The following is a 17,609-nucleotide window of genomic DNA, read 5'->3' as shown; positions in this document are numbered from 1 at the left end:
TCTCCTGTTTCTGTAGCCATGAGGCCCATAGGGGCAGGAGCCTATATCTCCTGTTTCTGTAGCCATGAGGCCCATAGGGCAGGAGCCTATCTCCTGTTTCTGTAGCCATGAGGCCCATAGGGGCAGGAGCCTATCTCCTGTTTCTGTAGCCATGAGGCCCATAGGGGCAGGAGCCTATCTCCTGTTTCTGTAGCCATGAGGCCCATAGGGGCAGGAGCCTATCTCCTGTTTCTGTAGCCATGAGGCCCATAGGGGCAGGAGCCTATCTCCTGTTTCTGTAGCCATGAGGCCCATAGGGGCAGGAGCCTATCTCCTGTTTCTGTAGCCATGAGGCCCATAGGGGCAGGAGCCTATCTCCTGTTTCTGTAGCCATGAGGCCCATATAGGGCAGGAGCCTATCTACTGTTTCTGTATAGCGTGAGGCAGCTTGATGTACAAGTACACCCCCTGGACATGACGCTAGTATGTCGCAGGGACTTACCCCCAAACCAACCCTTGATGCTGGGTGTCAAGCAGGGAAGCACTGGGTCCCATTTTTATAGTTTTTGGTATGACCCGGCCGGGGATCAAACCCCGACCTCCCAGTGTCAGGGCGGACACTCTAACCACAAGGCCACTGAGCTGGTACATTGAATGCATAGAAACAGTAAACCAAGAACCTATCACCAGTCTAACAGTATAAATATAGTAGAATGTGTCATCACTACTATGACATCACTGCTGTGACATCACTACTTTGACATCACTACTGTGACATCACTACTGTGACATCAGGCATATCTATATTTAGGAATAACATCGCTGTCGTGCAGAAACATCTAATCACCATATTTTAGCATGTTTTCTTCGTCAAAGTAACGTCCTACTTGACTACACACACACAAACACACACACACACACACACACACACACACACACACACACACTGCAGCGCACCACGCAAGCATCAAATGTGGCAGATCTACAAGCTGAAAACGCGGCGTGAAGTGACGTCCCGTGCTTGTAGATCTGCTACTTTTGCAGATGTTTTTTTTCATTAGAATCTGTAGCTGTTTTGGAAGTATGACAGAGGACATGTCTAGACACAGATGCACAGAGACAGATTTGTGGAATATACATGTATGTAATGGACTTTTCTTTATAGGCATTGACACAATAATGGTTCCCTCACTGCACAGGGTAACCTCCTGAGGAGTTTTGCAACATATTGGCAAGCGTTTTAACGTTGTTGTAATATAACTTATTTATTTTTCTTTTTGTCTTTCAAGGCGTGGTTCTGTAAAATGCTACCTCTCTATGGACTGTGTGTGTGTGTGTGTGTGTGTGTGTGTGTGTGTGTGTGTGTGTGTGTGTGTGTGCACACGCATGCGGTTAAGGTTTGTTGCATCTCTTTTCACTATTTTCGCATGCCACTCTCCCAGGTTGGCAGAGAAAGTGTAGCGCCCAGGATTACATTAGATAATATTGACACTGGGTGTCAGCCAGCCAGTCAGCCAGTCAGCCAGCCAGCCAGCCAGCCAGTCAGCCAGTCAGCCAGTCATCCAGGGAGGGGAAAAGTGGGAGTAACGGCACCCTGGGATTGCCACTTACAGAACAAACCTCCATCTTTTAACATCACATCCAATCAGCGGCGCTGCCCGTATCCATTTCCACTGAGCGCCGGCCTTCATTCCAGACCATTTTCCACTTGCTATTTAACAGGAAAAAAGCTCCGTCTCGCTCTCTCTCCGAGGCTAATGCTCTGCTGGAGAAATGGGGCTTAATGGTTGGACGGATAGCGTTCTCTATGCTCGGAGTTCAGCTCTGATCCTTTTCCTCAGGCTGTGATGGAACGGCCTGGAGTTCCAAAAGGAGAGAGCAGAGACCTCCCGTTAGTCTGACCCGTTCTGCGGGTTTACGAATCACCCGTTCAGCGGGTTACGAATCACCCGTTCAGCGGGTTACGAATCGCCCGTTCAGCGGGTTACGAATCACCCGATCTGTGGGTTACGAATCACCCGTTCAGCGGGTTACGAATCACCCGTTCAGCGGGTTACGAATCACCCGTTCAGTGGGTTACGAATCACCCGTTCAGCGGGTTACGAATCACCCGTTCTGCGGGTTACGAATCACCCGTTCTGCGTGTTACGAATCGCCCGTTCAGCGGGTTACGAATCACCCGTTCAGCGGGTTATGAATCGCCCGTTCTGCGGGTTACGAATCACCCGTTCTGCGGGTTACCCGTTCAGCGGGTTACGAATCACCCGTTCTGTGGGTTACGAATCACCCGTTCTGCGGGTTACGAATCACCCGTTCAGTGGTTTACGAATCACCCGTTCAGCGGGTTACGAATCGCCCGTTCAGCGGGTTACGAATCGCCCGTTCTGCGGGTTACGAATCGCCCGTTCTGCGGGTTACGAATCACCCGTTCTGCGGGTTACCCGTTCAGCGGGTTACGAATCACCCGTTCTGTGGGTTACGAATCACCCGTTCTGCGGGTTACGAATCACCCGTTCAGTGGGTTACGAATCGCCCGTTCAGCGGGTTACGAATCACCCGTTCTGCGGGTTACGAATCACCCGTTCTGCGGGTTACGAATCACCCGTTCTGCGGGTAAACGAATCACCCGTTCTGTGGGTTACGAATCACCCGTTCTGTGGGTTACGAATCACCCGTTCTGTGGGTTACGAATCACCCGTTCTGTGGGTTACGAATCACCCGTGCTGCGGGTTACGAATCACCCGTTCTGTGGGTTACGAATCACCCGTTCTGTGGGTTACGAATCACCCGTTCTGTGGGTTACGAATCACCCGTTCTGTGGGTTACGAATCACCCGTTCTGCGGGTTACGAATCACCCGTGCTGTGGGTTACGAATCACCCGTTCTGTGGGTTACGAATCACCCGTTCTGTGGGTTACGAATCACCCGTGCTGCGGGTTACGAATCACCTGCTCTGCGGGTTACGAATCACCCGTTCTGCGGGTTACGAATCACCCGTTCAGCGGGTGACGAATCACCCGTTCAGCGGGTTACGAATCACCCGTTCAGCGGGTGACGAATCACCCGTTCTGCGGGTTACGAATCACCCGTTCTGCGGGTTACGAATCAACCGTTCTGCGGGTTACGAATCACCCGTTCTGCGGGTTACGAATCACCCGTTCTGCGGGTTACGAATCGCCCGTTCTGCGGGTTACGAATCGCCCGTTCTGCGGGTTACGAATCACCCGTTCTGTGGGTTACGAATCACCCGTTCTGCGGGTTACGAATCACCCGTTCAGCGGGTTAAGAATCGCCCGTTCTGCGGGTTACGAATCACCCGTTCAGCGGGTTACGAATCACCCGTTCTGCGGGTTACGAATCGCCCGTTCTGCGGGTTACGAATCACCCGTTCTGCGTGTTACGAATCGCCCGTTCAGCAGGTTACGAATCACCCGTTCAGCGGGTTACGAATCGCCCGTTCTGCGGGTTACGAATCACCCGTTCTGCGGGTTACGAATCGCCCGTTCTGCGGGTTACGAATCACCCGTTCTGCGGGTTACGAATCACCCGTTCTGCGTGTTACGAATCGCCCGTTCAGCGGGTTACGAATCACCCGTTCAGCGGGTTACGAATCGCCCGTTCTGCGGGTTACGAATCACCCGTTCTGCGGGTTACCCGTTCAGCGGGTTACGAATCACCCGTTCTGTGGGTTACGAATCACCCGTTCTGCGGGTTACGAATCACCCGTTCAGTGGTTTACGAATCACCCGTTCAGCGGGTTACGAATCGCCCGTTCAGCGGGTTACGAATCGCCCGTTCTGCGGGTTACGAATCACCCGTTCAGTGGGTTACGAATCGCCCGTTCTGTGGGTTACGAATCACCCGTTCTGCGGGTTACGAATCACCCGTTCAGTGGGTTACGAATCGCCCGTTCAGCGGGTTACGAATCACCCGTTCTGCGGGTTACGAATCACCCGTTCTGCGGGTTACGAATCACCCGTTCTGCGGGTAAACGAATCACCCGTTCTGTGGGTTACGAATCACCCGTTCTGTGGGTTACGAATCACCCGTTCTGTGGGTTACGAATCACCCGTTCTGTGGGTTACGAATCACCCGTGCTGTGGGTTACGAATCACCCGTTCTGTGGGTTACGAATCACCCGTTCTGTGGGTTACGAATCACCCGTTCTGTGGGTTACGAATCACCCGTTCTGTGGGTTACGAATCACCCGTTCTGCGGGTTACGAATCACCCGTGCTGTGGGTTACGAATCACCCGTTCTGTGGGTTACGAATCACCCGTTCTGTGGGTTACGAATCACCCGTGCTGCGGGTTACGAATCACCTGCTCTGCGGGTTACGAATCACCCGTTCTGCGGGTTACGAATCACCCGTTCAGCGGGTGACGAATCACCCGTTCAGCGGGTTACGAATCACCCGTTCAGCGGGTGACGAATCACCCGTTCTGCGGGTTACGAATCACCCGTTCTGCGGGTTACGAATCAACCGTTCTGCGGGTTACGAATCACCCGTTCTGCGGGTTACGAATCACCCGTTCTGCGGGTTACGAATCGCCCGTTCTGCGGGTTACGAATCGCCCGTTCTGCGGGTTACGAATCACCCGTTCTGCGGGTTACGAATCACCCGTTCTGCGGGTTACGAATCACCCGTTCAGCGGGTTAAGAATCGCCCGTTCTGCGGGTTACGAATCACCCGTTCAGCGGGTTACGAATCACCCGTTCTGCGGGTTACGAATCGCCCGTTCTGCGGGTTACGAATCACCCGTTCAGCGGGTTACGAATCACCCGTTCTGCGGGTTACGAATCGCCCGTTCCACGAGATGTGGTGTAACGACATTTGCATTTCTAAACAGATTTGTTAAACGCAAAAGTTCAGGAGACTTCTTAAAGGAGTGGCATTTTTGCCATGTATAGTGAATGCTATATGCTATATGCTAAATGCTTCTCCCCCGTGCTGTGACCTTGTCGTGGTGGAGAGGCTTGGGTACTTCTATGACCCTAAGAGCTATGCTGGGGGGAGCCTAGTGCTCCTGGCAGGTTTAACCATACCAGACAGGTCTTGGGCGAGGAGTGAGACGAAAGACAGCACACTGGCCCTCCAGGTTGGGGGTTGGGCGTGGCACTAACAATGCCACCCCATAAAAAAACCATTGTTACAGAAACTACAATGAACAATCCTATTGACACCAGGCTCTTGGTAGACTCTGGCTACGCAAATTCTTTGGGTGGCAGTATGACCACTCCTGATGAAAGCCGGAAGGAAGTCAGGAGTGCGAAAGAGGGCCTACTGGGGCCTAAAACCACGATCCGCTTTGGAGCGTGGAACGTCCGAACCATGTTTGAGACCACTAAGACAGCACAAGTCCTCAGCGAGATGAAAAGGTACCACCTGGACATCCTGGGTATAAGTGAAAGTCACTGGACTGGCTCCGGACGTCAAGTCCTGCATGATGGGTCTATCATCCTCCATTCGGGCCATGAAAACACCCACACACATGGTGTAGCCATCATAATCTCCAAGGAGAAAGCTAAAACCCTGCTTGAATGGGAACCAGTAAGCGAGAGGCTGATCAGAGTACGCCTCAACTCCAAGTTCTGTAAACTCACCATCCTACAGTGCTACGCACCAACCAACGAGGCAGAGGAGGAGGTCAAAGAAGACTGGTATGAACAACTACAAATGGCAGTTTCTAAGGTACCCCAACATGACATGCTTCTCTTAACTGGTGACATGAATGCCAAAGTGGGAACCGATAACTCCAACAATGAGAGGGCAATGGGCAGGCACGGATGTGGCGAAAGGAACAACAATGGCGAACGCCTGGTCGATCTCTGCATGAGTAACAACCTGGTCATCGGAGGTACCATCTTCCCTCACAAGAACATCCATAAGCTCACGTGGCAGTCACCTGATGGTAGGACCATCAACCAAATCGACCACATTATCATCAATGGCAAATGGCGCAGGTCACTGCAAGATGTTAGAGCTTATCGGGGAGCAGATGCCTTTAGTGACCACTACCTAATCGCTGCCACCATTAAACTCAAGTTGAAGAAGTCAATCCCACAAGGCCACCGGCAGAGGAAACTGGACATTGCAAAACTCCAGTATCCAAACAAAAACAAGGAGTTTGTGTTGGAGCTCAGAAACCGCTTCAGCACACTAGAGGCTTCTTTTGAAATCATAGAAGAACCCACTGTAAGCAGCAAATGGAATGCCATCAAAAACATATACACCGAAACGGCAAAGAAGGTCCTGGGCTTCAAACCAAAAGGGGCCAAAGAATGGATATCGGCTGACACTTGGCAGAAAATCGAAGAGAGAAAGCAGTTGAAGGCAAAGGCTCTGAACACCAAGTCCCAACGACTCCTCGAAAAAGCCAACACGTCCTATAAAAACAAGGACAGAGAGGTAAAGAGGAGTGCGAGGAGAGACAAAAGGGTCTTTGTTGAACACCTGGCAAGTGAAGCTGAGAAGGCTGCAGCCTATGGAAACTTGGGCACAGTGTACAAGATAACCAAGCGTCTCTGCGGCAAATGTACAAACCAAACTGCCCATGTTATGGACAAGAATGGCAACATCTGTACAACAGAGCGTGAGCAAGCAGCCCGATGGGTTCAACACTTCCAGGAAGTACTCAACCTCCCTGAGCCAGAACAACCAGCCAACATCACAACAACATACAATATCCTGGACATCAACATCAATCCCCCTGACTCTGCTGAGATTAAATCCGCCATACAGACTCTGAAGAGTGGCAAAGCATGTGGCATTGATACCATCCATGCCGAGATGCTGAAGGCCGACATTGCTACATCAACACGAGTGCTGACGGACCTCTTCCAAAACATTTGGAATAGTGACACCATCCCTGAAGACTGGTCCAAAGGTCTTATTGTCAAAATCCCAAAGAAAGGCAACCTCAAGAACTGCGACAACTGGCGTGGAATCACACTTTTATCTATTCCAAGCAAAGTGTTCTGCAGAGTCCTTCTCAACAGGATGGAGACAGCCATTGACACCAGGCTTAGACAGGAGCAAACAGGCTTCAGGAAGGGAAGAGGATGTACAGACCAGATATTTGCACTGCGGAACATAATAGAGCAGTGCCTAGAATGGAACACACCCCTCTACATCAATTTCGTGGACTTCAAGAAGGCTTTTGATAGTGTCCACCGAAACACCCTCTGGAAGATACTGAACTCCTATGGGATACCACCAAAGCTCATATCCATCATAAAAACATTCTATGAACATTTTGAGTGTAGTATCATCATGGGGAATAACCTCTCTGAGGCGTTTCCCGTGCAGTCCGGAGTGAGACAGGGGTGCATCATCTCTCCTATCCTCTTCCTTGTCGCCATTGACTGGATCACCACCAACACCACAGCTGACAGACCGAGAGGCATCCAGTGGACCCTATTCTCCCAGTTGGAAGACCTTGACTTCGCTGATGATCTTGCTCTCCTATCCACAAACCACAACAACATGCAGGCTAAAACTGACAGGCTTAGCACCTTCGCCAGACAGGTCGGACTCGGTATAAACACCTCAAAAACACAAGTGTTGTGTGTGAACTCCACCCCCACACAACCCATCCTTGTCGATGAAAAACCACTCGAGTTTGTGGACGATTTCACCTATCTGGGCAGCCTTATCAGTAAGGACAGTGGGGCATCAAAAGACATCAGAGCAAGGCTGGGAAAGGCTCAGGGTGCCTTCTCCCAACTCCGATCCATCTGGAAATCCAAAAAGTATAGCCTCAAAACGAAGATGCTCATATACAACAGCAATGTCAAGTCTGTTCTGCTGTATGGATCTGAGAGCTGGAGAGTGGTCAAGACAGACACAAGGAAAATGGAAGTGTTCCACAACAGATGCCTAAGACGTATATGTCAGATCTTTTGGCCAAATAAAATATCCAACAATGAACTGTACAAACAAACAGGGAGCCGGAGCATTACAAAGGACATTACACACAGACGACTGAGATGGCTAGGGCATGTACTGAGAATGGAGCAGGACTGCATCACAAAGGTGGCTTTAAGATGGACACCACCAGGAAAAAGAAAACCTGGGAGGCCCAAGACCACCTGGCGCAGAACTGTGACGCAGGAGCTGGAACAGATGAATCTGTCCTGGGGAGAGGCGCAACATGCTGCCAGAGATCGAATGAAATGGAGAGCGCTCATTGAAGCCTTATGTCCCATTGGGGACGAAGAGGAGTAAGTAAGTAAGTAATAGTGAATGCTATGCATTCGTGGTCTGGAGAGGGCAGTTGTTTTACAGACGGGTAAAAGGGGGCAGGGGCTCAAGCCCCCTCTGCATGTCTATGTGTGCACATCCCCTGCCGTAATGAATACAATGCAGTATTGATATTTTTTTCCTGAAGGAAAACATGGAGGTATAACTCCTCTGGCGATGCCGCCGCACTAGGCCGGGTCCTTCATGGGCCCGGCGCCAGCCCGCATGATCACATGGCTGGGGGGCGGGGTCCTGTGGGCCCGGTGCCAGCCATGATCACATGGCTGAACAGTGATTAGCCGGTCCACGGCCAATTAGAGGCAGCAGCGGTGCAGAGATCCACCTCGCGGTGTCCTCCCTCCCTCGGAGATCCGGCCTGGTTTTGGTCTTCTGTCGCCGTGCCAACCGAAGGGCGACACTTTGATTTGATTAGACTCTGGAAGACATTAGTGGCATGATGGGGGAAGGAGTGGATTATAATGGATGGCCACTATTAGACCAGAGAGAGAGAGACAGAGAGACAGAGAGACAGAGAGACAGAGAGAGAGAGAGAGAGACAGAGAGAGAGAGAGAGAGAGAGAGAGAGAGACAGAGAGACATAGAGTCCAGGATGTCCCAGGATGTGATGTGGTGTGAGATCATTATAACGTTTGGACACAGTCTTCATCATTCTGTGAGCTTTACAGAGTTTCCGTGTGCAGACTTCTATTTTTCATGGCCTTCATGATTGGCTTATACCCCGAGTCTGAACCCATACTCTGAAACGCCGCCTAAGCCTTGAAAGGCCACAACGAGGAAGTGTTAACCCAGACTCTCATGCAATGCTGCAGTATAACTCTATGGCCGCCGTTTAGCGCTAATGCTATGAGCTAACTGGAGCTATACACAGCAAACCATGGTGATCGAACCGACAAAAGAACGTCGGAAACGAACGCAGATAACGTCCGCGAGTTTGTCTCAGAGAAACATACACATACGGTAATAACGAACAGTATACTAGGGGCAGGTGCACAACGGAGAGCGCTTGTTTCACCAGTGATACCATGTGTCATTCTTGTTTTTACATTGCGTTATCCACTGTTGGGTCCTGCATCTGCACCTGTCCAGTGGATGTGAGTTATATCACTGTTGGTCCATACACCTCCCGTCCAGTGGATGTGAGTTATAGTCTGTCTTTATTGATGTGAGACCATATCCCATCGAGCAGTGCACGTCCGGTGTATAGGCTACAGGGGTGGCAGTGCATCAGGAGGTAGAGAGGCCGCTTGGGAACCGCAAGGTTGCCTGGTTTCGATCCCGGGAGTTAGTGTGGAAGTGTCCTTGAGCAAGACTCTGAACCCCTGATTGCTCCCGATGTGCAGGTTGGTATACCTTACATGGTTTCCTCCGCCATCGGTGTGTGAATGTGTGTGTGAAATGTATATGTAAAGTGCTTTGGATAAAAAAAGCGTTATATAAATGCACCATTATTGCAAGCCATCACATACAATTTCACTAATAATCCTTTTACCATTACAAATAATATCCTGAGAGTTGCTAAAAGCAGATCACTTAACCCAATATAATCTCAATCTCTCTCTCTCTCTCTCTCTCTCTCTCTCTCTCTCTCTCTCTCTCTCTCTCTCTCTCTCTCTCTCTCTCTCTCCCCCCCCCCTCCCTCCTCCCCCGAGGCAGCGTCTCAGTGTCATTAGCAGTGATTTATGGCGGGGCTGCAGGTGGAACAAGGCTGGTGGCAGTAGGTTGGACGAGACTACAGCGCTGCTAAGCAGCCCCCCTGGACCCCCCTGTTGCCCCTCACCCTGTCTCTACATGCCCCCCTGGACCCCCCTGTTGCCCCTCACCCTGTCTCTACATGCCCCCCTGGACCCCCCTGTTGCCCCTCACCCTGTCTCTACATGCCCCCCTGGACCCTCCTGTTGCCCCTCACCCTGTCTCTACATGCCCCCCTGGACCCCCCTGTTGCCCCTCACCCTGTCTCTACATGCCCCCCTGGACCCTCCTGTTGCCCCTCACCCTGTCTCTACATGCCCCCCTGGACCCCCCTGTTGCCCCTCACCCTGTCTCCACATGCCCCTATGGACCCCCCTGTTGCCCCTCACCCTGTCTCCACATGCCCCCCCTGGACCCCCCTGTTGCCCCTCACCCTGTCTCTACATGCCCCTATGGACCCCCCTGTTGCCCCTCACCCTTTCTCTACATGCCCCTATGGACCCCCCTGTTGCCCCTCACCCTGTCTCTACATGCCCCTATGGACCACCCTGTTGCCCCTCACCCTGTCTCTACATGCCCCTCTGCACCCCCCTGTTGCCCCTCACCCTGTCTCTACATGCCCCCTCTGGACCCCCCTGTTGCCCCTCACCCCGGCTCTACATGCCTATACCTGCACCTCCGCCAGCACAGCCCGGGTGATTGATCACAATAAACAACACACACACAATTAGTGGGGCCTTTTGTGTGTCAAGACTGTAACAATAGCTGCTGTGTGTGTGTGTGTGTGTGTGTGTGTGTGTGTGTGTGTGTGTGTGTGTGTGTGTGTGTGTGTGTGTGTGTGTGTGTGTCAGTTGCGAAGAATAGGTTGATGAATAGAGAGGGTGGTCTTCGGAGACCTGCAGTTGCTGCTTATCTTTCTCTACATTCACACATGTGACACACACACACACACACACACACACACACACACACACACACGCACACAACCTGCGTGCACGCTACCTTGTAATTGTCTTTGGTTGGCTTGTTTGTCTTGCTTTGCCTTTGTCTGTCGATTCGAATACAACAATACAAACTATAGCTCACAAGCCAGCATGCACTGTAAGCAAGCATGTATGCTTTGCACACACTTATGGGGCGGCAGTGGCTCATGCATCGTTGGAACCGAGAGGTTCCCGGTACGATCCCTGTGCGGGCTCCCCCAGAGTTAGTGTCGAAGTATAGCCTTGGTATATCCAGGCTTTTATTGTTGTTCGTATCGGCACAAAAAGGGTGGGCACTCGCCACTCAGATCGGTGAATTGATTGATTGATTGAAATATTTATTAATATCCCCTGACTAATTGTCCAGAGTCCAAGATACGTGAAACTGTCAACAAGGCCTGTGCAATGTGCCTCGCCAGGTGGCTGCTCAATAGGTGACGACATGATGGTTTACGTCGTAAAGTCTATGGACTTTACACACACACACACACACACACTCACTCACTGACACACACACACACACACACACACACACACACACACACACACACACACAATTGAGTTGAAACGGCCATCTGTCTGTATGTCTTGTTTTACTGCTCTTCTTTGCCGGTCTGTGTGTGCGCACGCACGCACACACACAGTGCGTGAGCGGGCGTGCACACACTCAGTTCTTCTCCCCAGGATGCTGTAAATCAAACTGGAGTTTAATTGCGTTCCGCCTTCATCCACCGCAACCCCCCAGAACGCACATGCGCGCAAGCACTGCACACGTGCGTGTGTGCGTGCGTGCGTTGCAAATCACGCACGCACGCAGGATTCGAACTCGGGTCCCCCGCATGAAAGTCCAACATCTTAATAACCACTAGACCAAAGGGATATCCCTGTGTGACCAGGGGGAGAGTGAGGGCTCTGAGACACGCTGCTACAGACACACACCAGGCTTCAGTTTAGCCTCCACAGTCGTTGGAGAATGATGAGAACAATTGATGTGGCATATATTGATCGTCTCTCTCTCTCTCTCTCTCTCTCTCTCTCTCTCTCTGTCTCTCCAGGGACCAAATAGGAGCGTGCGAGACAGCTGGACAGGACGGTAAGTTCCACTCTGTCTGTCTGTCTGTCTGTCTGTCTGTCTCTCCGTCTGTCTGTCTGTCCGTCCGTCCGTCCGCCTGTATATCATTAATGTGAACAGCATGGGTTAGATTCCATGATGGAACCAACAGATTGGTCCAAGCGGGTGATGATAACTGATGACTGATGACTGATGACGGGCAGCTGTGTTTGTGTCTGTGTCTGAGAAGTGTGAGCAGCATGACTAAAGGCCTATGTGACTTATGGAGTATTTTAAGAGCTGGAGAGAGAGGGGGGGGGGGGGGGGGGGGGGGTGGGAATAATTCCGCCAGCCAAGGCATGAATCGCAACTCATGTGTGATCTGAGACAGCAACCACATTTCCCCATGCATTATATGTGAATCATTCATTATACTGTAGATTGAATGAATGAATGCCTTTACAGTAGACTCAAGGTAAAATTTATTTTGCCTTCTATAGGTTGTTAAAGGTAGAGTAAGTGATTTCACTCAAAAAACCGTAGGTTTCGTTTTTGGCTGTGGGACCTATAAGCCTTCGTCCAATCAGGATAGAGAGTCAAAAACGAAACCTACGGTTTTTTGACCCCCCCCCCCAGGGGTTAACTGGGGACAGGGAGGAACTCCTTATATGGTCAGCACACTCTATAGTAGAGAGGATTATCACAACAAAACAAAAAAAATAAGTGATATTTGAATTAAGTGAAATCACTTACTCACTCACTTTAATGGTATGGTCACACATTGTGCCAATTATGAAAATTGCTCAACATGTGCAAGTTACCAATCTGGCATAGTTTCTACATGCTGCGGACCCATATTCAACATTTCTAACATAAAACCTTGGCGTATACTCAGCATGTCCGGGTTCACAATGGGGCTCCGTGGGCTGCAGGCGAGTAGACTATATAGAAGCGTTCACATTGGGATCAGCGGGTCAACGGGAAAGAACCTCAGCGGGACTTTTAAGATCTCGTGGAAGCGAAAAGAAAACAAAAAAACAGGTCAGAGACTAAAAAGATGTTTTGTGCAGAGAAGTCCTCTGTGGTTTTCCCTCTGAACACTGTGGCCTGGATGGAGCATATAGGCTGCTGCTATACTACGGTACAACAGAACAGAAACAATTGAAAACGTACATGTTCAGACAGGCTTTTTGGTCACCTATGACACTTGATTTTCTACTGTTTGTGTTTTTATCTGTGTGTTCTTATTGTCCTTTTTGATGCTATGTTTTCACTGTTTACTCTGTGATAATGGCTGCCTGCTGTTGTTATAGTTTTATTTTTGTATTATTGTAAAGCACCTACTCGTGCTGAGAAGGGTGCTATATAAATAAAGGTCATTCATTCATTCATTCAACAGAAGATGTTTGTTCTAGATTATATCACAGCAACGAAACAGGGAGGCCGAAGAGCGCTGTCCCGTGTAATAATAATATAATAATCTTTGTTTATAGAGCACTTTTCAGACACAAGTGTAGTTCAAAGTGCTTTACATACAAGTAAAAAGGAATTCACATAAATGCAAAACATTTAACAAGCATATAAAAAAAACAAAAGTAATAGCTTCAAATCTGGTCAGTATAGAATTCGTTGAAATTAAAAGTAAATGTAAGATAAGGTTACAACGGAATCAGTTAAAATCAGTCAAATAGAAATGGGTTTTTAGCCGCCTCTTAACCCATTCTGAACGGGAACCCATTTTGGTGTCAGCATCATGTTATGCTTTAGCTATTGAAAAATAGCAGATCTACAAGCTCATAGCGCGCCACCGAGTGGCGCGCTATGAGCTTGTAGGTCTGCTATTTTTGAAAAATCAAAGAACGACTGACATTTTTAGAATCTGATCTCAGGTCAGAATGGGTTCATCAGACCAGTGTGTGTCCAGTGGAAACCTCGTATGAATCTGATCTCAGGTCAGAATGGGTTAAAGTCATCAACTGAGGTTGCCATGTCTGATATGCAGGGGAAGAGAGTTCCACATCCTAGGTATACGTAGTATAACCGGTCAAAGGCATGAGCTTGCCATTAGTTGGGATTTCGATGTGTAGACGAGATGAGGCGAGGCTCATCAAAACGTCGTGGTTTTGGAGGGCATCTGGATTCGCCCGCCCGCCCGCCCGGCCGGCTGGCCCGCTATACATGCCGTCTGTTCCTCGTTTGTAGCAGATGCTGTGTCCAGGGAGGGAGGGAGGGAGGGAGGGAGGGAGGCTTGCTCGCCCCCCCTCACAGATCGATGAGAGAGAGAGAGAGAGAGAGAGAAAGAGACGGGCTGCAGAGATATCGAGCGGCCGACCGCGCATGCCGATGTGAAACACTCAAGACTCTGAGGCCAGTGAGAGAGAGGATGAGAGAGAGAGACTGGCTGCAGAGATATCGAGCGGCCGACCGCGCAGGCCGATGTGAAACACTCAAGACTCTAAAGGCCAGTGAGAGAGAGAGAGAGAGACGGGCTGCAGAGATATCGAGCGGTTGACCGCGCAGGCCGATGTGAAACACCCAAGACTCTGAGGCCAGTGAGAGAGAGAGAGAGAGAGAGAGAGAGAGAGAGAGAGAGAGAGACGGGCTGCAGAGATATCGAGCGGTTGACCGCGCAGGCCGACGTGAAACACTCAAGACTCTGAGGCCAGTGAGAGAGAGAGAGAGAGAGAGAGAGAGAGAGAGAGAGAGAGAGAGAGAGAGAGAGAGAGAGAGAGAATCGGGCTGCAGAGATATCGAGCGGTTGACCGCGCAGGCCGACGTGAAACGCTCCAGACTCTGAGGCCAGTGCGTCAGCGACCACGGCCTGCAGAATGGCAGAATAATGGTCGCGCCTCTGTGTTGTTCATAATAATCTTTATTGTCCCGAAGGATATTTCTGTTCTTCAAACACCTGCAGATCAAAAACGACACAGAGCATGTGAAAACATCAACACCAAGACAATACAAAAACATGAGCTCCCCACAGTACACAGATATATCATACACTGTATACACTTCAGTCAGGACAACTCAAGAATGGATGGCATAGATATTTATTGAATATACATACCGGTATGTCTATTATTGTTTGGCGATGAATTGGATCTGCTTTTTTTATAGGTACTCAGATCAAGCGCATCAGTCCCAACCATATAGGGACTCCGAATCCCCCGTATACCTAAACAGCAGATCCAAAACGACAGGTGGTAGCTGGGGTGGAGGAGGGTGAGTCAGGTGGTAGCTGGGGTGGAGGAGGGTGAGACGGCAGCGCAGCAGATATAGCAGCAGCAAGCATGCAAGAGTGCAAACCTTCCAGAGTAAATAGCCGATATGAAGATGGAGTATGAGTGTGTGATTGGCTGAGTGAATCATGTGGATGAGAGCGTGATGCTGAGGCGGCCCAATTAACGGCGGGCAGCGTTCTGCACTGAGGTTCCCTGACTGAACTTGCTCTGCGCATGTCTGAGACATCATGTCTGAGACAGGCGCCATGCTCATAATCATCCTCATCATCGGCGGGGCAGTTTGTTTAACCCATTCTGACCTGAGATCAGATTCATACGAGGTTTCCACTGGACACACACACTGGTCTGATGAACCCATTCTGACCCGAGATCAGATTAAAAAAATGTCAGTCGTTCGATTTTTCAAAAATAGCAGACCTACAAGCTCATAGCGCGCCACCGAGTGGCGCGCTATGAGCTTGTAGATCTGCTATTTTTCAATAGCTAAAGCATAACATGATGCTAACACCAAAATTAGTTCCCGTTCAGAATGGGTTAATGCCGTGATGGCCGAGGGGACAAAGCTCCTACTAAAACGGACCTTTTTTTCCATGGAAAGGTTCTGTATCTTTGTCCAGATGGCATGAGGTTATAAGAAAGCGACACAGAGGATGATCAGTGTCATGTGATGTCGAAAGTGCTATAACCGTGTGGTGGCCTTATTGTTCATATCTGAGTGTGCGGAGGGAGTTCCGATGATCTTGCAAGCAATACGGGTAATACTGAGAAGTTTGTGTTTTGTACAGGCGTTTGAGAACTTTACATGTCTCTGCCATTGTCGATTCAGTATAGATTGTTGGTGCATTGTCACTTTGTCAGAAACAGAACAGTTCAGTAGATTGTCAGAAACAGAACAGTTCAGTAGATTGTCAGAAACGGAACAATTCAGTATAGATTGTTGGTGCATTGTCACTTTGTCAGAAACAGAACAGTTCAGTAGATTGTCAGAAACAGAACAGTTCAGTAGATCGTCAGAAACAGAACAGTTCAGTAGATCGTCAGAAACAGAACAGTTCAGTAGATTGTCAGAAACAGAACAGTTCAGTAGATCGTCAGAAACAGAACAGTTCAGTAGATTGTTGGTGCATTGTCACTTTGTCAGAAACAGAACAGTTCAGTAGATTGTCAGAAACGGAACAATTCAGTAGATTGTTGGTGCATTGTCAGAAACAGAACAGTTCAGTAGATCGTCAGAAACAGAACAATTCAGTAGATTGTTGGTGCATTGTCAGAAACAGAACAGTTCAGTAGATTGTTGGTGCATTGCCAGAAACAGAACAGTTCAGTAGATCGTCAGAAACAGAACAATTCAGTAGATTGTTGGTGCATTGTCAGAAACAGAACAGTTCAGTAGATCGTCAGAAACAGAACAGTTCAGTAGATTGTTGGTGCATTGTCAGAAACAGAACAGTTCAGTAGATCGTCAGAAACAGAACAATTCAGTAGATTGTTGGTGCATTGCCAGAAACAGAACAGTTCAGTAGATCGTCAGAAACAGAACAGTTCAGTAGATCGTCAGAAACAGAACAGTTCAGTAGATCGTCAGAAACAGAACAATTCAGTAGATTGTTGGTGCATTGCCAGAAACAGAACAGTTCAGTAGATCGTCAGAAACAGAACAATTCAGTAGATTGTTGGTGCATTGCCAGAAACAGAACAGTTCAGTAGATCGTCAGAAACAGAACAATTCAGTAGATTGTTGGTGCATTGCCAGAAACAGAACAGTTCAGTAGATCGTCAGAAACAGAACAATTCAGTAGATTGTTGGTGCATTGTCAGAAACAGAACAATTCAGTAGATTGTTGGTGCATTGTCAGAAACAGAACAATTCAGTAGATTGTTGGTGCATTGTCAGAAACAGAACAGTTCAGTAGATTGTCAGAAACAGAACAGTTCAGTAGATTGTTGGTGCATTGTCAGAAACAGAACAGTTCAGTAGATGGTCAGAAACAGAACAGTTCAGTAGATTGTTGGTGCATTGTCAGAAACGGAACAGTTCAGTATAGAATTCAGGCTGAAACCTTGACAGTCAAACGTGCCGATGAAAAGAACAGTGATATAGTGACATCACAGTATATCATGGTTCTTCTCAACCTCTTCAGGATGTGACCCACCCCCCCCCCCCCTCCCAATAACTAAATAAATAAATGCATCAACAAGCGTCAACGAGCATCAGCTGATCACAGACACACATCCTCCTCTCTGCAGTGCTCTTCTTCATGTGCAGTCTGTCGAATTCCTATCCGAAAGCCATTGAATATGATTAAGGATTACTGCGTGTGATTATGGTATAAGCTCACATGTCATAGCACACACGGCATAATTCACTAACCTCCCTCGATTTCTTGTATTTTGGAGGGGCG

General features: G+C 49.2%; 1 protein-coding gene across 1 annotated transcript in view; it reads left to right on the top strand.

Annotated features, from left to right (window-relative positions):
- enox1 (ecto-NOX disulfide-thiol exchanger 1) overlaps positions 1-17,609 on the top strand; it is a 125,907-nt gene that overhangs the window by 23,711 nt on the left and 84,587 nt on the right. The window contains exon 2 of the mRNA XM_080785829.1: positions 11,970-12,007. The gene's annotated coding sequence lies outside the window, so the exon portion shown is untranslated. The remainder of the gene's footprint in view (positions 1-11,969; positions 12,008-17,609) is intronic.

This window comes from Protomyctophum bolini, assembly GCF_963924005.1.
Source record: "Protomyctophum bolini genome assembly, chromosome: 16".
NCBI classification, from domain to species: domain Eukaryota; kingdom Metazoa; phylum Chordata; class Actinopteri; order Myctophiformes; family Myctophidae; genus Protomyctophum; species Protomyctophum bolini.
The sequence above is the reverse complement of the archived record's forward strand: the minus strand, read 5'-3'. Positions and strand labels throughout refer to the sequence as shown.